The sequence below is a fragment of the Canis lupus genome, chromosome 12 (genome assembly GCF_048164855.1).
Source record: "Canis lupus baileyi chromosome 12, mCanLup2.hap1, whole genome shotgun sequence".
Lineage (NCBI taxonomy): Eukaryota > Metazoa > Chordata > Mammalia > Carnivora > Canidae > Canis > Canis lupus.
Genome location: NC_132849.1, coordinates 1,585,086 through 1,611,168, shown reverse-complemented (window position 1 = coordinate 1,611,168; position 26,083 = coordinate 1,585,086). Strand labels below are relative to the sequence as shown.

The 26,083-nt window shown below is 41.9% G+C and overlaps 2 long non-coding RNA genes across 4 annotated transcripts; both read left to right on the top strand.

Moving 5' to 3' along the window:
• Positions 1-1,418: 1,418 nt before the first annotated feature.
• Positions 1,419-14,983, top strand: LOC140600606 (uncharacterized). 2 transcript variants are annotated; one of them, XR_012003794.1, is made up of 7 exons: positions 1,419-1,703; positions 4,392-4,509; positions 6,375-6,521; positions 9,261-9,341; positions 11,679-11,745; positions 13,927-14,124; positions 14,892-14,983. It is a non-coding gene; the product is annotated as an uncharacterized lncRNA (long non-coding RNA). The 2 variants fall into 2 exon arrangements; XR_012003795.1 differs by lacking the exons at positions 1,419-1,703; positions 4,392-4,509; positions 6,375-6,521 and adding an exon at positions 6,987-7,101.
• A 1,610-nt stretch (positions 14,984-16,593) lies between these two features.
• On the top strand, positions 16,594-21,808 carry LOC140600605 (uncharacterized). 2 transcript variants are annotated; one of them, XR_012003792.1, is made up of 3 exons: positions 16,594-16,704; positions 17,065-17,296; positions 21,459-21,808. It is a non-coding gene; the product is annotated as an uncharacterized lncRNA (long non-coding RNA). The 2 variants fall into 2 exon arrangements; XR_012003793.1 differs by lacking the exon at positions 21,459-21,808 and adding an exon at positions 18,803-18,879.
• The last annotated feature ends 4,275 nt before the right edge of the window (positions 21,809-26,083 follow it).

Here is a 26,083-nt window from a genome sequence, read left to right as displayed (position 1 = left end):
GGCAATTAAAGATTAAGATGAGTAAATGGGGAAAACAGACACCATACCCTCTTGCCAGGACAAAATTAAACATCTGCCTTGCCAGATGACTCTTGCGGTGTCCCAGAGAAGAGGGAGCAGAGCAGGCCGGAGAGGGGATGCTTTGTTATTAATAGTACTTTTCTAATGGTTTCCAGTGAATTCTCAGGGCTTTTCAGGAAGGCAATCTACAAATTGTGATAATCACATTCTTGCTTTTCAATAGTTACTACTTTTATCTACCTTGGTAAAATTTTTAACCTTTCAGTGACTGTTTCCGTATCTGTAGAATGGGCATGATAATGGTACACCCCAAATGGTACCAACAACCAAAGGGCTATTATGTGAATTAAGTGAAAACCCAAGAAGCACTGGAAGCAGTGCCTGGAGTATACTGAGTGTGCAATAAAATTTTAGTTATTTTTGTTATTATTCGGACATCATGTCTTATTTAATCAGGTAGGGCTATCCAAGCAGCAATAAATAATAGTGGAACTTTCACTTTGTTTCTGAAACAAACAGGGGCTCCATCTAATCAATCAACTATTATGTTGACTATTAGCATGAGTAAATCTATTACTGGATCTCCCTTGGGTCTGTCTTCCATCCTCTGGAGCACATGTGACTAACCAAGGCCTCCTGTGTCCTCACCACCTCTTGCTCATATGGACTAGTCAGCATGATGTCATTCACGTAATGGATCGATGTGATGTTCTGTGGGATGACCAGATGTTTCAGTTCTCCTTAGACTAGATTATGACAGAAGGTAGTAGAGCAAAATAGCCGAGGGGCAAACCTGAAAATGAAATGAATGTAATCTGTTCCATGTGAGCGTGAACTGTTTTTGGTTAGGACGGAAAAGAATACATTTGTCAAGTCAGGGGGAGCACACTGTGTGCCTGAGATGCTACATTTGACATGGCAGCGGGGACTGGGACTCCCACTTGGTTGAGACTGTGGGAGTCCATAGTCATGCTCCAGAATATATCCAGTTTCTACGGGAGTCAGACTAGAGAACTACATAAAGATACGAAAGGGACTTCCAGCCCCTATTTGGCCAAAAAGGGGATAATCATAGACTTCCACTTAGTCTTTCTGTGATGTTAGCTTTTGCCCCACAGGCCAAGGACCCACTGTGGTGTTTACATCAACTGCTGGTCACACCAATCCTGATTATACATTAGAGAACAGGGAAATGACCACAGTTGGGTCCACAGACCCAGTGGACGGCTAGAAGCAGACTTTGATCAGGCCACAGTTATTACCCGGCTCCTCCGTGCCCCCACTCTTACAGGAAGCAGGAGGAAGGTGTAGGTCTGGGTGTCAATGTTAACTTGGACCTAGTGTCCGATAGTCCTCAAAATGGGTATTTATCTTTTTCCAGTGTGCAGATACTCAAGTGACGTCTGTGGATCCCTTTGGGGAGCCTTTACAGCATATACCTGCCATAGTGATTCAGGTTCCTTCGTCCTGGGGACCCAGCCATCATCAGAAGATTTCCAGATCTGAAAATAGGCTCTGCAAGGGATCATGACTTTTTATTGGAGCAACTGACCTCCTTCTCCTGATAATATATTCTTGCCTTCTTCTGACTGCATATTTTAAGCAGAGCCCTTATTGGCTGCCCATCTGTTTTGCCCTGAGGAACACCGTATTCTGTTAACCATCTCCATAATTCTCTACAGGTCAGGATCTCTTGGCTGTCACCCTGACTTTGCCAGTCATTACAGTAATTGCAACTTTCTGGCTTCTGGTAGTTAAAGGCTGTCGCCTGACTGCTATTGCTAGGATTGAGCATACTGGGAGGGCATCATCCTCATTGCCAATCAGCCAAGCTCTGTCACCATGTCTCCTACCATTAACCCTGGCCTGCAGAGAAGCCACAGCTGAACTGGAGTGATTCAGGCACCCTCTCATCAGTGCCCTCCCGATGGCCTGAGCCTCCCAAGTCACATAATCCTTAACTGGATCTTCTGGCCTCAATTCCCTAAGCCTTTTATCCTTGTCCCCATCTGCCACAGCAATTTATGCATTTCAAATTTGCTCAGCATGGGCCTTCACTTTTCTCTAAGCTTCTAAGATCCACCCTGGTAGATAGTTCGTCCATTTCCTGGAGTCCTTACAAGGGTGCTAAATTTTATTTTGTGAGAGAGTGTCCCAAAGTTAATGAATCCTGGTTTATCAAGTCCTGTGTCCTCTTGAACATGTATCCTACAAATGCAGTCCTGTGGGTACTTCCTTGGCTCATGACTGAATGCGTTAGCTAATTCTTATAGCTGCTTCAGAATGCAATCTCTTTCTTCCCCTTTTGGGTTCAGCTCTTCCCTAGTTTGTCATGCTGAGATTTGCCCCTAGTTATCAAAATGGCAGCTAGAAGGAGGTAGGGACAGCTCCTGAAGTGTTGCCCTGTTTCCTTGTATGAGAGAGGCCTCTGCAGTATCTTTCCATGTGGACCAAGTCCCAGCTCTTAATAGGGAAAGGTCTAGGGGAGGCTGCAGGACACAGTCCTCTCAGGTCTCCACCCAGATGCCCCATCCCATTTTTTAGGATCTTAGGTTTTTCTAGTAAGGGCCTTAACCTGAGCATAACAGAATCCCCTTGGCTGAGCCATTAAATCATTTCAGTGTTGAAAGCTCCATGACTCTCACTATGAGATACCAAGTTGTGTCTACTCTTCCACTGCAAGAGATAAAGGGGCCCTATCAAAAAAAAAAAGGTCCTGGTTTTCAAACTTAACTGTAAGTTGCACAGATGCGTCGTATGCTGCTCTAGGACATCAATGCAGCTTTGTATTAACCAGCCAAACCCATTGTCCTTGTATGTTTTGTTCCCCATACCCTTTAAATACTGGGATGTTCCCTCCCCCAGAATGTTTTCCCAAGTCACCACTGTAAAATTTTTATCAACAAAACCACTGACTTGTGCCAGGGACTTACCCATGGCTCAGCTACCACCCAACAGGATCCTCCCTTCCCGTGAGCAGAGAATGATCCAATCTCTGAGCCCCATCTCTGCCCCAGTTCTCTTAGGCGACTTTTGGAATCAGCTGCATCATTTGGGTGCCAAAACAGGCTGAGAAGTCCAAGAGGTTAATTGGAGGTATGCCCGTGAAAGGCAGAGACCTAAAGTCAGCAGGGAAATCCAAACCAAGATGCATAGCTGACACCATAAAACAGGGCGGGAAGGAGGCAGATTGGCTGAGAGGAGCCTGGGACTGCGCGGCCACTCCGACAGACTTGGCCAGTGCAGTGGGAGATCCAGTGCACATTGTTCCTGAAGGAGCCCCACGCTGGGCAGAAATGGCCAAGCCTGGGCACTCCCTCTGTGCTGAATGACCAGCTGCTCACTGCCCAGGGAGAGCTTGACCTTGGCTCAGACACTGCAGCAGCCTGCAGGTGCTATACCGGAAGGCTGTCGTCTGCTCTCAGGGGTGCCCCCCAGCTACCACAACTATGACTTAACAAAATCCCCAATTCGTCTCTGTGAATATGGAAGCAGACATGTGCATAAAGATCTACAAATAGGGGCATCTGACTCTCGGCTTCAGCTCAGGTCACGATCTCAGGGTTGTGAGTTTGAGCCCCACTACTCCCCCCAAACCCCGACTGTGGGGCTCTGGCCTAGGAGGGAGTCTGCTTGAGAGTCTCTCTCTTCCTCTCCCTCTGCTTCTACCCCTGTTCTCACATGCCCCCTTTCTCTAAAATAAGATACATAAATAAAATCTTTAAAAGAAAGGATCTGCAAATATACCACCAGGTACACAACAGAAGTTACCTCTCAGGGATGGAGTAATAGTGGGAGAGATGAAGGAAACACTTTCACATTTTATTCCATATATTTCTGTCTCGATTTAATTTTTATAATAATTTATTCTCCTAATAATAACTTGTGCGATGAAAAATAAATATAAACGTAACCTCTGGGGCCCTTTAAATCCTTTTTCTTAAATTCAGCTTTCACTTGTATTAACATCTCTCCTTTGCTTTTTTTAATTGGCACTTACTGGACATATCTTCACCAACCCTTTTACTTTTAATCTTTCAGAGCTGTTTTGTTTGAGGTATTTCTCTTGAGTTTAAATATTTTAAAGATTTATTTATTTATTTGAGAGGTGGGGAGGATAAGAAAAGGGAGGAAAGGGCAGAAGAAGAGAGACAATCCTGAGGTAGACTCCCTGCCTCGTGTGGAGCCTGACCCTGAGATCATGACTGGAGTGGAAACCAAGAGTCAGCAGTTTAATGACTAAGCCACCCAGGCACCCTGAGTTTAAATATTTTAAATTCAACTTGAGATGTTTTTGTCTTTTGAAAGCAATTTTTTAAATCTATGTATTTCTATTTTGGTGACATCTATCATTTTGTTTTATGCTACAGCACTTAGGCTCCTGTTTGTCCACAACAGAAATAGAACCTAACATAGCAGAAAAGGTACATATTGTCCTGACTGGGAAGATCAGGAACAGGCTTGGAGGACAAGCAGGAACTATGGAAGGTAGGACAGAGCTGAGATCATGAGGGCATGCCCCGGGGACATGCAAGGACACTGCAGCTGGACCTTTCTTACTGCCACCCCCAAACTGCCCTGTTTCTGGTCACTTTGACTGCATAGCCATTGCATGGCTGCCATTGCTGTAGAAACTTTGTGCCACTCCTCAACTTTCAGAGCCACAGATGGGAGCATCAGACTGGCTGAGCCCAAGATTCAAGGCTGGCTGATACCAGGGAGAGAGGGATCTGACACCTCAGCTTTTAACCTAGGAGCCAGAGCCCAGCCAGATGCTGAGCAGTCAGGAAAAACGAACATCCACCGTGTATGCATTAGTTGTTTATGACTTCTTTTCCTCTCTTTTGGTATTCTTTATTTTCCCCTTTGCTTTTAAAAAAAAAAATCATCTCTGGTGTCTAAGAGCATAGGTACCACGTTGAATACTCTTATTAAATTTCTGAAAATTATCTTTTAATTTTTTTTTTTTTACTTTTTACTTTTGCATTTCACTGAATGTTTTGAGTCAACAACAAAACTAAGTTTGGGTGCCCCCTGTTTAAGACTAAAGTTCTAACAATCTTACTCTTTCCCCCATTCATTTCACCATGCCTGCCATGGTCATCTTTATTCCTCTTGCTATCATCTCTTTGCCCTTGCATTCTGGGAGAAATTCTGGGAGTTTCTCAAATTTGTCCTTCTAATTACTGACTCTGCTTTCTACTAGGGAAAAAAATTCTTTTTACTACCTCCAAGGTATATTATATTTTCATTACTTTACTGTGTAGTGATTTCTGTTCAAAATTTCTGTTCTGTGCAAAATGTCAGATCATTTCTGGAACTTTTCCTCTGGGTCCTGTAGTATATCATTTTCAGAGATGTAGAAGCAGAGTGACTAAATGTTTGGTTGTGGCACAAATATTTGGATATGGCAATGGTAGCTTTTAATTTTCTGTCCCATTGAAAAGATCATTAAGTCTTATATAATTACAAATTAAATGTAGTCCTAAATCATTAATTTTCTTTCACAAATGGCTTAATGTACATTTGATAGTTTTATCACATTTCTAACAGAAAAATAATGGATCTACTTTTGCCTTGTCCTCCCCACCCTGCACCTGGGTCTCAGAGCTCTGCATGTGTTCACCAGCATGCCTTTATGTGTCTTCTGGATGATGTTCCTTTTTTCTTGTACCTTGGGCTCCCTATCAGACATGCACTCCTGCTCACCTTGAGCAAAGCAAGGTCTTTCAAACAGTTTATATCATCTCCACTTTGTAAGTGTATCAGACTATCAGTCTACATTCTATAACAAATAACTCCAAAATATCAGTTTAACATAATAAAAAATCATTTTTCACCCACCTCCCAGTATTGGTTTTGGGAAGTAGGGCAAAGGGCTAGTTCCCCTACTCCCATTTCATGTCTCCACCCTCCTCTATACTTTTAGGACCCTCTCTTTTCAATTGGAGGATAGAGAAAGTGCACAGAGGATTGTACTTGGGAGGTTTATATGAGCCAGTCCTGGAGGTAGCCCAATCACTGCTCATATTCCACTGACCAAAACTCAGGCATGTGGGTGCACCCAACTGTAAGGAAGGCTGTAAAATACAGTCTATCTTTGGGTCCAGGAAGAAGTGAGGAGCACCAGCAGGCTCTGCCACATGAGGCAAAGTCCCCATGTGTTGTGAGATTAAACTCAGAAAGGGTTTTTCATTCCCATTCTGCTTGTCTCTTAGAAAACAGAGATTCCCTTCAGGTCCTGCCATTCAGTCATCCATCAGGCTTCATTTTCAACGTTATTAATTTTTATCATTATCTATTTCATTTTATTTTATATTAAAGATTGGTTTATTTATTTATTTATTTTACAGAGAGCAGAGGAATGAGGCAGAGGGAGAGGGAGAGGCTTAAGCAGATTCCCCACTGAAAGTGGAGCCCAACTCCGGGCTCAATCTCATGACCCCGAGATCACAACTTGAGCCAAAACCAAGAGTCAGATATTCAACTGTGCCATCCAGGTACCTCTCTGTGGGTATTTTAGTGGGCAAGTTGATAAAGACTTCATTGGGAAATGTTAGTCAGGTACAGTTTTAAACTGGAATGTTGCCTTGAATCCTTCTTGGTAGATGTTTTATTTTATGTTGTTTTGTTTTGGACCTAAATGAAGGACTATACATTTATTTCCCTTAAGGTTCATTTTGTTATGGGTAGACCATCACTTGAACCTGTAAAGAGTTCTTTGTTTCATAATACTATCCCCATGGATAACATTGGAGTTCCCTCAGGAGATTTCTATTCATATACCCAGGTCATTCTTTTTTGGGCAGATGGAGGTGAGAGAGTGAGGTAGAGGGGGCTGGTCTCTCTTACATGTCTTAGTGACAGATTGACAAAAGTGTGGTAGCTCCTCCGCCTTATAACTCAGCTAGCCCCTGCCCTTTCCTGCAGAGTTCGTTTGCTTGGTGACATTGCTAAAAGACTGGGAAGAAAGAAGGAGCCCCAGACAAGGAAAGAAGCATGAGAATATTGGTCACTGTGCCATTAAAGACCAGACTGCATCCCATCTCCCTCCTTCTTTCTACCCCTGGCTGCTCCAAGGTCAAGTTGTTGAGAGTATTTATTCATCTCTGCTTAGATGGGAAAGACCTGATAGGCTCTGGTTGGACAATGAGTCCTCACCTGATAGGCTCACCTGGTCCTATCAGGTCCTCACCTGATAGGTTCTGGTTGGACAATGAGTGCATTTAACTTGGAAAGCCAGGGCTAGATATGATGGCTAATTCTATGTGTCAACTTGGTTTGGCTGTGGAACCTGGATATTTAGTCAAATACTGGCTTAAAGGTTTCAGTGAAGGTACTTTCTGGATGAGATTAACACTTCAACATTAGACTGTGGGTAAAGCTGATGATCCTCCATAATGTGCTAAGTCTCATCTAATCAGTTGAAGGTCTTAAGAGGAAAAAGATTAACTTTTTCCCTAAGGAAGAAGGAATTCCATGAGCAGACTGCCTTTGGATTCTAGCTACATCAAATTCTTCTCTGGGTCTCTAGCCTGCTGGTCAACCCTGCACACTTTGGACTTCTCAGCTTCCATGATCACATGAGCCAACTCCTCAGTCTTTCTCTCTCATCTATCTATCCAACTATCATCTGTCTATCTATCTGTCATCTATCTATCTCTTATTGGTTCTGTTTCTTGGAGACAAAGATGAGTCCTATTTTTCTTTAAATCTCCCATGGCCCAACCTTCTCCTCCTCATTTGTGTTATCACCCTGAAACTTTGTGATGTGTCAGAAATTGCAGAGTGTTTATATCCATTATATAATTTATTCTTCACAATAGTCCTATGAGATAGATATTATTATTATCCTCATTCTGCAGATAAGGAAATTGTGGTGCAGGGAGGAAAGATGATTTGCCCAAGGTCATGTAGCTACTAAGTAAAAAAATAATTTTCAAACTTGAAATGTATAACTCCAAAGCCCTCATTAAATAATCACAACACTGTAATATCTATTAGAAACCCTATTGCATAGGAATTATACAAATCAAAATTTAACATGCAGTGACCTCTAGAAGCTGAATGTCCATCAGGGTCACAGGTTTGGAAAACATCATGGACACAGAGAAGCTAATGTAGCTAAGTGTAAAGAGCAGTCTATGGAGTTGGTCAGATCTGGGGTCAAGTTCCCGCTTTATTACATTTACTGTCTGTATGAACTTGGGCAACTTTCTTAACCTCCATGTTCTCAGCTTCTTCTTTGGTAAAATGGAAACAACACTACTTACCATGATTTATTGAGGATTTATTGAGATAAAGTAAGCAAAATACATGTTTTTAGTAATCAGTGAATAACTTCTAAATAAACAAAAGCTATTTTTTTAAAAGGACAGTTGAAACATGGAAAGCAAAAGCCATAGATGGACAAAACTAAATTGCCAGGAACACAATGTCCATATCTGCTTCTGCTTTTGAGGTTTATGGTCAGTGACTCACTCAATTTGCTTGCTGCCAGATTTTCAGCAGTGCCCAGATGAGCACCAAGGCAAGAGAGAGGAAGCAGCAGTCAGACAAAGTTGTTTTGACCCTTCAAGTGGTAGTGTTCTTGGTACTGTATTGTCACTTTGTCCTAGAGTCTGGCTCTAAAGTCACATTCTAGATAACCCTCTCATTGCCTCATGCTTTATAGCTTTGACTCTCAATGAAAGGAGGGGAAGAAAACATCTCTGAAAAGTCGGTGTTTCCTGTTGCTGTAAATCTTTGGGGAGACCTATAAGAAGGATGATCTAGAGGATAGATGAATGACCCCTAAAAGACCTATCTGCTGAAGGGCGATAATGTTTTTTGCACTATCAAAGACCTTACTAAAGGATTCTAAACACTTGACTTCATTAAAATCTCACCACCAATTTTACTCTATCCTGGAGCTGCTAATGAAGAAGAAGAGTCATTTGCCAACTTGAACCAATGTAAACTATCCTGGCTCCCCCTGGAGAAGATGCACGTGACTGTGTCAGCTGGGTTGCCTTACTGAAAATCCAGTCTCATAATCAAAATCTCTGTAATTCAGTCTCAATTACTCCATGGTGTCCCACCACATCAGCCAGCTGCAAAGATAGCCCTGCATTTGGTGAATTACCCGTTTCTCTCCAAAGAATCACACTAAAAGAATTTGACTCCATTTACCATATGTTGCTTTTTTCTTTTTTCCTGAGAAGTGATTTCCAAATGGTACCTACTCCTTTCTCCTGCAGCCCTGAGGACCCAGTCAGAGCCCAAAGAGGAAAACACTGGCAGAAATCTCCATGTTTATAGATGAAAATCTTTGCACCTGAGTAAGTATCTCAGTGACCAGAATAGGGTTGGGGTGGGAATATTCACCTCATTCCCTGACCTGTGAGTAATCTATTAAGTGTCTGGAGATTTTGAACTTTGGCTGATTTCTTTGGGTTGGTGGCTCTTCCAAAAGGACAGGACCATAATTTTAGCTTTGATAGGCAGTGGTGGACATTAAGTGTATTTTTTGTTTGTTTGTTGTTTTCCCAAAGGTGTTGGAGAGCAGCCAAGACTAGGGTCTTAGGAAAACCTTAAGAATTTATTTTTCCTCTCTCAACCTGACTGGTTTCACCAAAAGGTCAGGAGTATATCAGATCTACAGCTGGATACAGCATGCTCCCCACCAACACCCCCCAGCCCCCCAAAAGCCATAGAATATATTAGGCCAAGTTTAGCTAGTAGATCTCAAGGGAAGAAGCATGCACTAGGACTCAGAGGTACTGAGTGAGTTTCAGACCCTATCTATAAAATGGGGAAGGCTATAGTGGCCTCACAGAATTGTGAGGAAGAAATGAGATACACTTTGTGAAATGTGCTTTGTAAATGCTAACATACTTAACAAATACGGGTTATTTTTGGTTAAAATGAAATATTGGACCAAAGCTTTATTTGCTATACTCCTCATCATCTCTTGATCCAGGCGCTTAGGGCAAATCTCTTGGCCCTAACGTCAAATGTCAGAAAAGGTCCCCATTGTGCTCTGTGACTTGCAAAACAAATTCTTCAAGTAAAAAGGAAAAAAAAAAAAAAAAAGGAAAAAAAAGCATTCTTTTTCTGTATCCAGAGTCTGCATGGAGAACAGTGATAAATCCAATTAGTAGATGTATAAAGCTTTTTCAGTTTAAAAATAAATTTTTAAGATTTTTTTTTACGTGTGCCTCAAAATAATACTTGGAAGGTGCTTTAAGACAGCGACATGCCTATTTGATAAACAAGGAGGTAGGGCTCAGAATCATGCAGCATTTAAGTGATATATCCAGGACCTGAATGCAAGTCTTCTCACCACACATCCCAGTCTTGCTGGTACTGTCCCCCAGACTATACTGAACAGAAGGGTTTGCACGAATCAGTCCCACTGTGTCAGGAAAATCACCTGGAGAGCCCATAACTAATGTTTTCCTACCCAAGAGTCACATTAAAAGGTAAACAAATTCTATTCTCAGGGAACTTACATCAAATATACAAGACTAGGTTCTATCCAACAAGGGTCTCCATAAAACTATGGTCTCAGATTATATTTGTTGTTGATGGTGATGATTATCACTGTGTTGGAAAAGGAACTGGATAAAGTTAGAGCCTTTCTGGAGGAAGTGGCCCTTCAAATTTAAGAAGAGTGGATAAAGTGACAAATACTCTGTAACTCAGGTTGACTAAGATTCAAAGGAAGGGACTGAGAGTAGAGACAAAACAGCATGTGTTTACCTGCTCTACAGCCTATGGATTTTTCTATTCCTCTCTACGTGTATCATAAACTTGAAATAGACCCAATAACTATAAGCTAATATTTACATAATGTGCTAGTACATAATGTGCTTGCAAAGCACTTTGATTTTTTATTATTTTCCAAAATTTAATCTTCATGGCAATTTTGCCAAGTAGTATCTTCATCTGGGTTTCCAGAAATCTGAGATGAAGGTTTATGCAATACTAATTTATTAGGCCATGCAAGTGCAGGGAGCAGGAGTGAGGGAAAATGGGAGCTAACCAGGGAAAGAGTGAATACCAATATATGGCTGCATTACTGGGCTGTCCCTGCTGCATGTGACTGATTGATTTCATGGTGCAGCTCTCCGAGAAGCTACATAAATTATATCTTAGGATCGTCAATCTGGAAAGAAATGGGAGTCTATCCACTGATTCCTTTCTCCTCTAAAATTTTCCCCTTGAAGCATTATTCACCCACACTTTTGGGTTTCAAAGGTGAGGGTGCCAAGCAGGAACCTACAGCATGCTAAGTCTTGAGGACAACTAGAAAACCCTGTGACAAGAGGCAAGCTGCTCTAGGTGCAGGCATAAGTTGAGATACTGTAGGGTAGCATTTACTTGAAGTCAGTAAAACCTCATGCAGAGCTGGTTATCACAGTAAGGACTGAAAGAAGAGACAGGAGATAAGACCCCAGAGGATCTGGAGTGGTACATGCAGGGTATCTGATACAGTCCACCCATTGTGCTGCTCAGCTCATTCATTCCTGTCTGGCTGCCATTATACAATACAGAGCCACGCTCAGGGCCATCCCTGAAGGGGGCCATGCTGTGGCAGTGGTGTTTTTTCAGTTGGCTCCAAACTATTGTGTTGAATCATCTGTGAACTTGGCTGTTCTTTCCTCCTCCATCAGCTGTTATAAGGAAAACCCCCATGACGCCACAGGTTTGAGCTGAGGAAAGGACATCTGTGCATTAGAGGTAGGTGACAAGGAACTCTGGACCACACATCCATGTGATTTATTTAGGCCTTTTGAGCCTACTTGGGCCTGATCCCTAAAAACCTAATTTCTGTTAGACAACTGATTGTTAACTGTGCTCACCCAACTTCATGACTTGGTGGATATGATCCTTTTCAGTTCATGATGGGTAATTCAGATCCCATAATTACTTGGTATTCCATGGTCAGGCATTTGGTTTCTGCTAGGACCCAGTAGCTTACCAGGGGCTATTTTTTAAATAAAGTTTCCTTGCTGCAAACTTCTGGCCTTTTTTCAGAACCTTAGGTTCAGCACTTTAATGCTTCTATTGAAGCTTGCCGACACAACCTTGTCCACATGGATAGCGGATCTGCTGAGTCATATACCCCCTGGCAGGGAGGTTATTCTGCCACTGGGGTTGCTGCAGAGCTCTCTAGTTGCTGGCCCTATTTGAAACTGGCAGCCTGCTGAGTCATTTGAAATTTTGGTTAGAGCATTATTCCCTAGTGTAGCATATTCTATCCTAAAAGCCAAAGAAGTCTATCAACACTGTGCCTTTTTCTTAATGATAGGAGGTGCAAAAGTGCAGTAACTTGACCTTTATCTTAGAGGGAATGTCCTGATATGCCCTAAACTATTGGACTCATAAAACTTTACCAATAGGTCAGGCCTTTGAATCTTCCTGTGGTTTATCCCTTACCTTTTAGTATGCTCATGTCTTACCAGGCATCTAGAGTAGTTGCCCCTTCCTGCTCTGTGAGTCCAGATAGTAAGATATCATTAATAATGAAGCATAATACTGTTCTGTGGAATTTTATGATGATCAAGATCTCAGTGGGTTATACTGTGATGGAGAGTTAACATAGCCCTGGAGAAAGACAACTAATGCATATTGCTGTCTCCATCATATGCAGATAACTGATTTCATCCTCTTATTGATAGGGATTGAGAACTAAGTTTTTGCCAGTGCAATAGCTGCATAGCAAGTGCCAAAGGCTGTGTTAGTCTGCCTCAATAAAGACATCAGATCCAGCACAGCGACTATGACAGGAGCTGCCACTTACTTATGCACCACCATCAAAGGCCTATATTCACCTATTTTTTTCAGGGACCACCCTGGTTCATTAAATGAAGATATGATGAGCCCATTGCCCTGACAGCTTTTAAATCTTGGTTGAAGGTGTTAACCTCTGAATTTCTCTTAGACTATTCCTCTGATTACTATTTAGGTCAGTGCAAAAGGTGGGGAGTCAGTCAATTTCATAGGCTTTCACTTGGCCATTACTAGCACAATGACCCTTACTTAATAGCCAGGGAATCATTGGGAGGACTCTGCCAGCTTCTAAGTACATCTTTTTTTTTCCCCTTTTATTTTATTTTTTATTTTTTTAATAATAAATTTATTTTTTATTGGTGTTCAATTTGCCAACATACAGAATAACACCCAGTACTCATCCCATCAAGTGCCCACCTCAGTGCCCGTCACCCAGTCACCCCCACCCCCCACCCACCTCCCCTTCCACCACCCCCAGTTCGTTTCCCAGAGTTAGGAGTCTTCCATGTTCTGTCTCCCTTTCTGATATTTCCTACTTATTTTTTCTCCTTTCCCCTTTATTCCCTTTCACTATTATTTATATTCCCCAAATGAATGAGACCATACAATGTTTGTCCTTCTCCGATTGAGCTTCTAAGTACATCTTTCCAATCATACTCTTAGAGGCCAGGGATCTAGTCATAGAGTGGGTCTGCAGCCATAGGGGACCTATTGTGAGATGGACTAGAGCCAGGATTATCTTTATTACCAGGCCTCCATGAATTCTCCTTCTAATTAGGACTATAATGATATTTCAGGTGCTATGAGTCGGTGTAAGAACCCATATAGAAAAATTCTTAAGAAGTCAGAATATTTCCCTTCCCCTGGTGTACACATACCCTAGAAAAGAGCCACATGTTCTTACTGGGAAGGCTCAGAGGAATATCCGCCATATATACTTGAGCTGGCATTGAGGGTCCTTACTTTAGGAGACCCAGTCTCATTTTCAATCAGTGGGCTGTGTCTGCATACTGTCTTTGATCAAAAATTAAGTAGGGACCATGATTTTCCATTTTGGTGTCTGGATGATTGCCAGCAGTCTTCTGCTCAACAACCCTTGAACATTTTTTTTTTTTTTTTTTTTTTTAGCACATAAGTTAAGAAATACTATACAGAACTCTAGGAGCACAGCCATTGCCTGGTGGTGTGCTGCAGTCAGCTCATATCAGTTCACAAGAACAAATTGTGCATATCTCTTCCCAACCTGATGTTGAATGAAGTCAGAATGATAGCTTGAAAATGATCATTATAGGAATACTTGCACCATGGAAATTGGCAAATGTTAAGGTAAGGTTTGTCTATTTTTTTCAGAGAGCTGCTCATTAAACATTTATCAATCTTTTACCACCATTGCCAGAGATCCCTAATGTTCAAAGCACCCCGATTTCTACTCTGGCCTCACTGCCCATTACAATAATTACATCCACCATGCCTCTGATGGTTAAGTGCGGCCCCCTAGCCTTCACCTTTCCTTTATCCTATCAAATCCATTGATGCTAGGAATTGGGTTTCATAGGTTCTGTGGCAGTTCTCCCATCAGCTATTTCAGCTCACAGAGGAAAGTCACCACCATTAAATTTCTCAAAGATGCTAGTGCATGTCTCATCTGAGTGTTCCTTACTGCCTTAGTGAAAGGGCTCTCCTCTGGGCCATCCTGGAGGACATGGTTAGGAGGTAGATTCTCAGGTTTGATAAAGTACATCCATTCATATCCCTGCTTTCTTGGTCTTTTCTTCAATATCACATGAAGGAAATTCTAAGACCTCCACCTAATTCACTGTAGATGAAGTGAAGATGAAGTGAAGATGAAGATCATTATTACGTCTGAGTCAAGAAGTCATCCCAACAGATTGTGCAGTTGGGCTCTGTCCTTTTCAGAATATAGTGAAGATCATTTAAGTCAAAAAATATTTCATATTTAGTCTATTTGCTGCCCTCCCACCAAGATCCATTTCTACACACTTTATCCTGTTTGTTGCCTGTAATTCCTTCAGCCTATAAGTGACCTCCTCCCAGACCAGAGACTGTACTTCACTGCTTGATCTGTGTTTCAGTGTGATCCTGGTGATTTCCCTGGAGGTTTGAAAGATAGCTGAAGATTTTGAAGAGAAGAGTCATCTTGCAAAGCATCATCCTTGTCTCCAGGCAAGAAGAGTTTACTCTTCCCCAGCAGTGAAATTAGAGGGCTCAAGATTCTCAGGCTTATCCACTCAAAAGCCCCCAATAGGTTTCATGACCCCTTTCTTTTCCTGCCTGAGTCTTGACTCTAATGTAAGAGAGTAGAGGTTGGACATGTATTCTTCTTGACAGTTATAGCACCAGTACAATGAGATCCTGGGCTTTATACTCAGTATCATGTGTCCTGAAGCTTTAGGAGATGAGAGTCTCCCTAAAGCTACCTTGCAGGGCCTCTAGCTTTCACATTATGCTTTGACTTGGTAATTAGCTTCCCCAATCCTATCATTTTCTTTATTGTCAAGGTTTCCAAGGTAGTGAACAAAAGCAAGGTCACTCCACCTAATTATCAATGCTCATATACCTTTTAAGTACCACAGCCATCATATTCAGTGTCTCATCCTACACATCATCTCAAAATAAAATAAAATCTTAGTGTTTTTATAACATTATAGGCTATAGGCTATCACCACCTTCCCCACTATTGGCAACAGGAGCAATTGTCATCAGATCGAGTGATCTACCTTCAAAATCCCATTCTGGGGAGTCTGCTTTCTAGGATCTGCCTTCTATTCTGGGTACCAGCTGTCTTAGCCTGGGTTAAGAAAACAGAAATTGAAAACAGGAAATAGAGACTGATGAAAAGTTTCATGTGCTTTTGCTTTGTTAGAAAGTACAATCCTAGGGAGCAGGAATGAGATCAAAGGGGTGAAGCAGGGAACAGAATGGTTACTGTGAGGCTGTGTCATCAGATCATTTATGCATTATGCCAAGCTCAGTATTTGATACATGGGAAGCTCTTGAATAAAGTTAATTCCCACCCCTTTCCAGCTGCTTTTAAATGTAACTGATTACTAGACTGCACAAGATCATCCTTCAAGAAGTTATGTAGACAACATCTTAACAACATTCATCCAGGGATATACCTGGGGAAGAACTTTCCCATGGATACCAACTTCTGTTTTTCCCTTAGGGGTACTTACTCCCCTACAATTCTGGGTTGCATATGTGTGTGTACTGAGCAGGGTCCTGAGATGTTTCACACCATAATGTCAACACGAGACCCCTAAGATAGGAGGCCATATTTGTGAAAGAGGGAGGCAAGGCACCATCAGGTCATGTCTGTGTGAAGTCATGCAGAGTTCATGTAAAGCTGGAGGCTTCTTTGGCAGATGGGATAAGAGACAGGTAAGGCCACGTGGTGCCTATGAGTGTCTGATACAAGTAGGCAGACTAGACTATCAGATCCTTGAAGGCAGAGACCATGTCTTTACTCATCTCAGAATATCATGTTACCTAACATGATTTCTGGTACTGGGTTTTATTGATCAGTAAATATCTGTTAATGTCAACTAAATGACTGGTGTTCTTTTCCTCATTTTTCCAGTTGTACTGTATATAATTGACATACATCACTGTATAGGTGTAAGGTGTACAGCATAAATGGTTTGACTTAAATATTGTGAAATGATTGCAATAAGTTTAGTTAGCATCCATCAGCTCATATGGATACAATAAAATGAAAAAGCAAAGAAAAGGAAAACACATTTTTCCTTGCGATGAGAATTTTTTTCATCTTATAGATGCAGAAAACAAGGCTCAGGTGGGGCTGCCCACTTCTCTGAACCCAGCACACCTGGCAAATAGGGGCATGGAGGCATGAATTCCAGATTTCCTCATACTGAGCTGAAGGTAATCAGCTTTCAATCTGTCCCTCAGTGGCTATTCTTTGGGGGATAGAATACCATTCATTTTTTTTCAAGTCAGCTCCTCCTGGAACTCCACTTATGCAACTCAAATAAGCATCAGAAGGTAAATTGGCAACCAGCCATTGTTTCACACACTGATTTCCAAAAGCACAAGACTGTCCCAATCGTAAGAACTGATAGCAAACACAATGAACTTTAGCTCAGTGCCTACAAACCAAGGAAGCCCTGAGATGACTGTTTATGTGACCTCCAAACAGGGTGGTCTAAAGGGGGTTGCTGACTTTGTGCCCCTCCCTCACCACCTTTTGGATACCTGGCTGATCTCTTTTTCTTCTCTTTGCAGGTGGCCAAACCACAGACTCCTCCCTCTTCTTCCTGGCCTCATGAGCATTAATCAACTTCAACCTTCCCCAAGACCTGGTCAAGGAGAAGCAGCAACCTTCTTAGTAAACTCAAACTGTCATTGGAGTTGAAAAATGAGTCCACAGAGGCTTGAATCATCCAAACTTCCCAGCTTGCTGAGTGCAGGGAAGGAAAGAGGACACGAGTCAGGGAGATAGTACCCCCCAGGACAGGTCTCTGTGGATGGAGCAGGGGAGGCTGCTGTCTTCTACTTTCTCCTTCCTCCTTCATCCCCTTAGCGTTCCCCTTGTGACAGCACCATGCAGTAGAATGAGGCTATTTAACTGTCTTTCTCTAGCAAGATGATTTGGTATATGATCTATGTTGCAACACACTTCTCTTTGCAGCAAGTGATATTTGAATGGTGTTTTCCAAGTTGGATTGCACAGTACCATGAGTAGAAACATTTTCCAAAGCCCCCACTTTCTTCTCCTGTTTTGGGAGCTACATCCTGTGTAGATGCCCAGCAGATTCCATTTTGCCCACTCACTGGTCCCCTCCACTTGTATGAAATCTCCATCAGATAATGGGCTTTTACTCCTGTAACCCACATGATAGTTACAGGTTAAATATTTGCATACAGGTACAGCATGCAAGATCACATTACAATATTTGGAATCTATACTTGCAACTATTTAAATGACCAGGATGCTGACTAACCTCTCTCGACATACCTTCCTATCTTCAATCCCTAAAGCCCTTTCACCAAGTAGCTGATACTAATCACTGCTTTTTAAAGAGTTTTTGAAGGGTAGGGCAGGGTGCAAAGTGTTTTACAGATAGTATGTCATTTCATCCTACTCAGTAGGTTGTTTTTTATCAGTTACAAGAAGACATTTAAAACCCAGAGAGGCTGAATGATTTTGTGCTATGTCGTTTACTCAGTAAGTGGCAAGATCAAACTTGAATTCAAGTCTGCAGATTTTGTATCCCATTCCCTTTCCACACCACAACTCTTAGCTTTTAGACAAATTAATAAATGAACAAATAGTAATTGAGCACCTGCCATGTGCCAGGCTCTGAGCTAGGAACTTCACAGAGTATTCTCATCCACCTGAAGACAATCTTGTTTCTTGTTTTATAGGGGAAGAAAATGAAGTCCTGGTTTGTCAGCTATGGACAGACCTGGGATTTGAATTCTGTTTGACTATAAGACTTTTCTTTCTTTCTCTCTATCCCTCCCCTGCCTCCATCCCTTCCTTCCCCAATTAATCTGTATCAATTTTGCTAAGGTTAGAATCTCATCTTACCCTTCTTAACATAACAGATCATTTATGCATTATACCGAGCTCAGTATTTGACACATGGGAAGCTCTTGAATAAAGTTAATTCCCACCCCTCTCCACCCTCAAATCACCTAAAGAACTTCTATCACACTTCCGTTCCTTGGTGAGTAGAAAGGGACAGCTCTTTTTTAGCTATGCTGGGGGTAGAGATTCTGTCTCTCCAGCTTGGTTGGTGTTTCCTTCTGCCCAGAGAGCTGTGCCTTGCAGATGGTCTAGTTTGACCCTTTCAGGGACACCTAGGAGAATTGAGGCACCCTGTCAGCACTGGGGCTCCTTTCTGTTAGTTTCTTTTTCTTTTTTTTTTTCTGTTAGTTTCTAAAGAATTAATGAAAAGGGAAATTTTGCAAGATCCTAACACAGGCTTTGTTTTCCCTTCTTTCTTGTTTTGTAAAGGAAGGCCCCTGCTGGCTTTTTAAGCCCAAGGAAAACTTAACAAACACTTGCTGCAAACCACCTTGCTGCCCACCCCCCCCCCCCCCCCCCCCGCCCCTGCATTATATAGCCTCCCCCACTTCGGAGATTTGCCTTCCAATCCCTGCAAAGGAGCAGCAGAGGAGGTAGGATATGGAGTCTCATTAAGTTTCTTTGCTGTGCCAGTCGTCTTTCCCAGAGAGGGATTGTAATGCTCTCTTTGTAATACTCAGCCCCTCTCACAAGTTGGCAGCTTCTTTCTCTTAACTTATATTCTTGGCTAAGAATGTGTTCAAAGGGATTTTAGAAAAGCCTCCCCAAATACCTGTTTACTGACTTTCTGAGAGCATTTCTGAGATGGCACAAGGATGTGGCGGCTCTGAAGTTGGCTTCCTTTTGCTAATGAGTCTCAGGCTGAGCGCTCCCTGGCACTCAGCAATGCGGATGAGGAGGGCACCTCTGCACCACTTCCTTTGCTCTGGACTAACCCTCACTCTCTGTCCTGTCCTGTCCCCACTGGAACTGGCGGTGTCTGCTCAAGCCTGAGGCCAGGTGCTTCCCCTGAGAGTCCTGCTTAGCTCGGGATGCAGTATGTATCTTCACACTCAACTTTGGAGCCTCAAGAGCTCTTTGTCTCATCCGCAGGTCATTTCTGACTTGCCACTCCCCCAGGTCTGGTACTATTTTATATATCCTTGAAATAAGAGCATGATGAGGTCTTTTCTGGTGTAGGTCTCTTGAGTTCTAAGATCGCTCTATATTGATGAATTTTATGATGTCAAGTGTTGGACCCTATTCTTGGGATTTCCCCTGGAATAATAAAATAATATAGCTCAGGTACCGTTCCAAGTGCTTCATTCATTTAATCCTGTAATTGCCCTGTGAAGTAGGTACTATTATTTTTCTATATTTAAGAAAAAGAAGCTGAGACACCAAGAGATTAAGTTACTCTCCCAGTGCCACTTAAACTAGGAAATGGTAGAGTTAGGATTATAATCTGGTCTCTCTCATACTCCTAACCATGCATTAAACTTCTCTGAGCAAGTGGGCACCTGAGGTTAAACTGAACAGCAGACCCTGTACAACCCTCTCTTCTCTCCCATCAAAATTCTCAGTTCTCCTCACTCCCATTGCAGTTTCCTCCAGACCAGAGCAACTCCCTGTACAGTCACAACCATACTACTCCCTCTGCCATTCTATATTTGCTCACCTGCCATCTCTATCCTTGAATCCCTTCCTCCTCTACCCCAATTGAAATCCCACCTTACTTTCCTTTCAAAATCATTCCTCAGTCTTATTTATCCCAGGAAGATACCCTTGTCTTACCCAATTCTTCACATCTCCTGATTCAAATTCATTTACAGCTCTCCTTGGGATGAGAGTCGGGGTGGAATACACTGAAAATTTCTATGTAGATGACACTGGAGTTCTCACATAGAGAATCTTGATCCAAGGTGGAATATTCTCCTTAAGGTCCCAGGAGTCTATTTTTCTGTCACCTCATTCACTGTGTCATTTTGCTGAGCAGGGCACTGCATTAGGGTCGTGGGAGGCTAAGATAATAAGGTGCAGTCTTTGTCCTAGACGTACTTGCAGACTAGTATTGGGTTGATAGCATATGTACATAAATAATTGCTGTACAAGGAAGTGAGTGGTCAGTGTCTCAATAGAAACATCAAGTGATTCAGGGTCCTAAGATGGGAGAGATCACTTAGCTGATAACAGGGAAGGAAGGCCTGTTATTCAAATGCCATTTGGCATTTGAATTTGACTTTGAGGGATATGCTCATTTTGCAGACAAGGTTTCAAGGCTAAGGGGCAATATAAAAATAGCAATGCATCAGGAATATTTGGGATTGGATAAAGGAATCTGTGTGAAGTAAACATGAGAAATGAGACCGGAAATTAAATTGTGGTCAAAATGGAAAGAATCTTACATATTAGAGAGTATATTTAAAAAATATCATAGCTTTCAGAGAATAAAGAGTTGAGTTTAAATAGTGCATGCAATCGGGAGCCTTTGTAGGTTTTTAAGGTGGAGAGGGAAATTAATAACAATTAACTCTGATAGTCATGTGTAAGAGTTGAGGTGCTACATAGCTGTTATAGAGACGAACAGGCCTTTGTAGAAACAGAAAAAAAGGTTAGGGCAGTAGGAATGGACAGGAAAGGATGAATGTGAGAGATATTTCATTGGTGGATTAAATGAGATTTTATATCTGACTAGATGAAAAAATGGAAGAAGTAAAAATGAATTTAGGACAATAACAGAAATAGGAAAGTAGGGGGAAAATGTGGATTTTGGTAGATGGGGCGAAGGAGAAGACTGATAAGGAGATCAGTTGGGACACGTTGGGTTTGAAGAGCTGAAAGTTCCTTTGGTGAAGTTGTTAGTACGCTATTTGGCATTTGGAGAAGTTGGAGCAGCATAGGTCTGGTGGTCCCTGGCAGAGAGAAGTACTCAGAGCCATTAAGAATTTGAGTCTCTGCTGCTACCTCCTACCCAAGCCAAGGGCAGGTTTGCCCATGTACAGATATTTCCTGATTTTCTTCTCATTCAGGCAAAAGCCCACTTGGTCCACAAGCATGACTGTCTTGGGTTTCTGCCTCAATTTAAAAATGTGTCTTTTCTTCCCAGGGCAAGCCTGACCTTTCTGCCGCAATCCTGGACCACAGGGGAAGAAGCTCTGGATGGGGATACCAATACCTGGCCTTTCTTCCAGCTCTCATTCACATTATTTTTCTTAACCTTACTAACAGATCGATTTTTCAATGTGTTAGAAAGAAAGAAAATGCTTCCCCAAACTCCTTTCTATTCATTAACTAAATCCAGAACCCCTGCCCCTTCATCAGAAAAGTTTAGAATCGGGAACATCCACTTGCCTCTCCATGGACATTGCTGATCCTGACACTGATTAGAATGAGTGAGAGCCTTCCTCTTTGAGCTGTTGTCCCATAATAAAGCAAATGTTGTATGGATTTTCCAAACATGCTCAGTTTTGAGTAAATCTTTAACAAGTGTGCATCCTTGCTGAGTACTACTCATTCCTCTACATTTGTACAAGAGTCTTTCCACATTTTTGGCACCTTTGAGGGGCGTCAATGAATTGTCTACAAGTTGAGGAGAAACCAGGATGGGAAAGAAAGAAGAAGGATAGAAGAAAAAAACTTACTTATTTTCCTTTCACAGTAACATTTGAGAATTAGTCATCATCCATGAGAAACACTCACAGATATGAGTTCTCTTGATCCTCAATCCATGAGGAAAAAATATCAGTTTAGTCCAAAAGCATTTACTGAGCCAGACAATCAAAAGCTCAGAAAACATAAAAGCAAATAAGACACCAAATGAGATCCATAAAGAGCTCATATTCTCAGTAGGGAAGACAGATATGTAAAAAAAGGTAGGATCCCAGGACATACATAAAATAGTCCAAGTATGTACGAGGTCTAGAACCAGAGCAAAGACTCATCTCTAGGTGGAGTCCATAGAGGATGGGGTTCTCAGTAAGATTTGAAAACAGAAAAGAAAAATTAGAGGAAATTCCAGGCAGAAGACACAGAACTGCAAAGCTATATAACAGCATGATATGGTTATAGGATTATGAGGAGTCTTATCTTGCTGGGGGAAAAGTTCAATGGAAATGCTTCAGGATAGGTAAGAAGCGGATGTGGTCTACATAGGAGCTAACTATAATCCCACAAAGAACCTTGTAGACCACTAAATAGCTTGACTTTTTCCTAAAGGTTAAAAAAGACAGCAAAAGATTCTTTAAAAGAACCTAAATTTACATGTGTAGGCTCTAGAAGAAAAATATAAGTTCAGTTTGGGACATATTAAATTTGAAACTCCTATCTAAATTAGTTAAATTTAGATGTATGTAAACTGAAATAGCCAATAAGAACATATAGGATTGGAACCAAGGGGATGGTTTGGAGAGGAGATACAGATGGGGGAATCGTCACATAGTGTAGCTAAAGCCGGAGTAGAGGATGAGATCCCCCAAGGAGACTATGTGGAGTCAAAGACAGAGCTCAGGACAGCACCTGGGGAATATTAGCATTCAAAGGGTAGCTGAGAAAGGTAGAGAAAGAGAGGCCCATGGGAGAGATCAGAAAGAGATGTCCTAAATATTAGAGGATGATATAGATAGAGTGGGGTCAGGAAAGTCCAGGCATATTCCAAGAAAAGGTGGGGTCCTCAGAGTTGGCTGTAGAGAGGTCAAGCAAATTATGGACTGGAAAGAGTCCCCTGGATTTATACAATGTAAGAATCTATCAGTGGAAGAATCAGTCTCAGGAGAGGACAGGTGGGTGAAAGCCCAACTGAAAGATGAGAACATGGAGGTAACAATTGAACTCTACTTTTTAAAAACCATAATTGGGAAGAGAGACGGAGATGGGGGAAACATTGAATCAAAGGGAGTTATTATTTAAGATATGAGAGACTTGAACATGTCATGTTTGTGCAACCACAGGAAGGAGCCATTCTGAAAAGATAAGAGGAAAATACGAGAAAGAGGAGCTAGCTGAAGGAACAAGTTTCCGGGTCCCCAAGACAGCAAGAGAATGTGGGTTAGCATAAGACCCAGAGCACAAAAGTTATGGCCTTAGGCAGGAGGAAGGGCAGGTCTTCTTCCTAAAGAGGTGGAAAAGGGGGAAGGACATTAACAAGACAAGTAGTGGAAGTGGAGGGAGAAACAAGAAAGAAAATGAAATCGATTGTTTTGAGGCTAACAGGAGCTGATGGGTGAAATCACATTACAACTTTTTAAAAAAATATTTGATTTATTTATTCATGAGACACACACACACACACACACAGAGAGAGAGAGAGAGAGAGGCAGAGACACGGCAGAGGGAGAAGCAGGCTCCATGTAGGGAACCCAATGTGGGACTCGATCCCAGGACCCCAGGATCATACCCTGGGCCAAAGGCACGTGCCAAACTGCTGAGCCACCCAGGGATCCCATATTACAACGTTTTGACCCAGCATCACTGTGGGAAATCTCTGTACAACAAAAGCAGCCCAAGCTCTGGCTAGTAGCCCACACATATGACAAAGCCAAATCCTGTGGTCAAAGAATATGGATAATTCTTGGAGGTGGCGTTACGAAGATATTGCCAATAATGGAAAAGTGCTTCAAAAGGAAAGCACAGAAGGCTTCCAAGTAGAAGCTGGTTTGGCAATTACTGTGTAGGTGGATGCATCTCCTGACTCCTCCCTGATCTCCTGTAGGGCTTAGTTAAAAACTAACCCTGGTTAAACATGCTCCCCAAAACCCAGTTGGCACAATCAGACACTTCATGGATGGATAATAGAAAGTATCCCACCACACACTGCAGCTGATCCTTGGCCTTGACACACTTCCCATTCCCAGTGTAGGCCCTATCCAGAGATCAAGTCTGCAAATACTGAGCAATGAATTAAGCACAACCAGAGGATGTCTCAATTTATATTGATTTCCTTCCCCAAAAGTAAGGGGGGTTCTGAATCCTCCTGAAAACTAACTGTACCAATTCCAAGCAAGGGTGAAGTTAGTTTGACTTTACTGCCCTTTGTTTCTCTTTCTTTTTTCTTTCTTTTCTTCTTCCTTCCTTCCTTCTTTCTTTCTTTCTTTCTTTCTTTCTTTCTTTCTTTCTTTCTTTTTTCTTTCTTTCTTTCTTCTCCTTTCTTTCTTTCTTTCTTTCTTTCTTTCTTTCTTTCTTTCTTTCTTTCTTTCTTCTTCTCCTTCTCCTTTCTTTCTTTCTTTCTTTCTTTCTTTCTTTCTTTCTTTCTTTTCTTTTCTTTTTTGGCAGCTAGACTCTTTTCACCTTCAGGCATGACACCTCCTGATCTCTACCCTTCACCTGCTGTAAAAACTCACTTTCGGTATAGAATCTGAAATTTCATGTGGTCATTCACACCTTAGTATAAACATAAGGGACTCTGTTTACTCTCTAGAAGGCATGGTCACACAAAGACTTTTAATTATAATAAAAGCTTTGATCTCTGTTAGAAGTGTTGCACTTAAAGAAGCAGGAGAGAGATGGCTTTGGAGACTGAACCTTTCTTAGCACATAAGCACTCTTCTATGTTTATCCCTGATTTTGCATGTATCTGTGGCTTCTACCTGTAGTGGGGCAAATGGAGGTCACTGGGGTCACCATACCCCGGTGTAAACCATGAAGACTCAGGCTCTGTGACCACTGCCCTTGTTCTAACCTCTTAAATCTTCCAGAACTAGGACAGGGCACTCAGGTCCTCCTCTGGGGTGACAGCCCAGCAGTGGCCAAAACTTTTGAAGATTTTTCTCTCTGGCATCCTGCTAGTTTTCCTTCTTAGTGCTTTGTCAACAGAAAATGGATATAATATAGCATAAATACTGGGACACAAAGGTAGCAAAAAAAGCATCATGTTATTGCCTTCTCCCAAACCCTGATGACCACAACTCGTCTGTCCCCTTATGGAAGTTAGTGCAGTTGGGTGCTCTTGCTCTTTAACAGTACCCAAGCATCTCTGGATGCCTGCGATTCAGGCGCGTTTGGGCAGTGGCTTTGTGTAGGCTATTTCACTCAAGCTTCATCTTCAGGAAAACAACTATGTCTTAGAAAAGTCCTATATCTCTAACCTTGTTCCATGCAAAGGAACCTGTATAGCAAAGGATGAAAAATTGGAGCTGACACCATATGGATTATTTACATGGATAAAATCCCATCAGGTTGCTCATGATATACCACAAATGCTTGCCATTCTGCTGCTCTGGTCCTAGAAAAGCCAATTGCACTTACCGCAGTAATCAGTTGCCCCTGAGAACATGGCTCCTTTAAATTTTCAGACTATATTGGAAAGAGCTCTGGGTCCAGCCCCTGGGATGTTGTGAGTCAGCATCCCTAGGATAAAGGTTTCACCAAACATCAGAAGTAGAATCTTGGTTAAACCGAAACTACTTCACTCCTAAATATTACTTATCTCTCTGTCCCTAAAAGGGACTCTGGCACTAGGAAAGCCAAGGATGATAGGGAGCTTGTGCCCAAAGCAGGGAACTGAGGAAAAGACACTCACAGCAACATTTATTGAGTATTTTTTTCCTGTTTATATAAGCAACATAAGTGATATATGCCCACTAAGGAAATTTTGGAAATGAAGAAAGGCATAAAGAAGAAAATTAAAATTACTCATCATTCCATCTACCCAAAATATTATGGTGTACTTCCTACCAAGCCCTTTGTATTTTTTACGAAAAGGGAGCATATCACATACAGTTTTAATGACCTGATTTT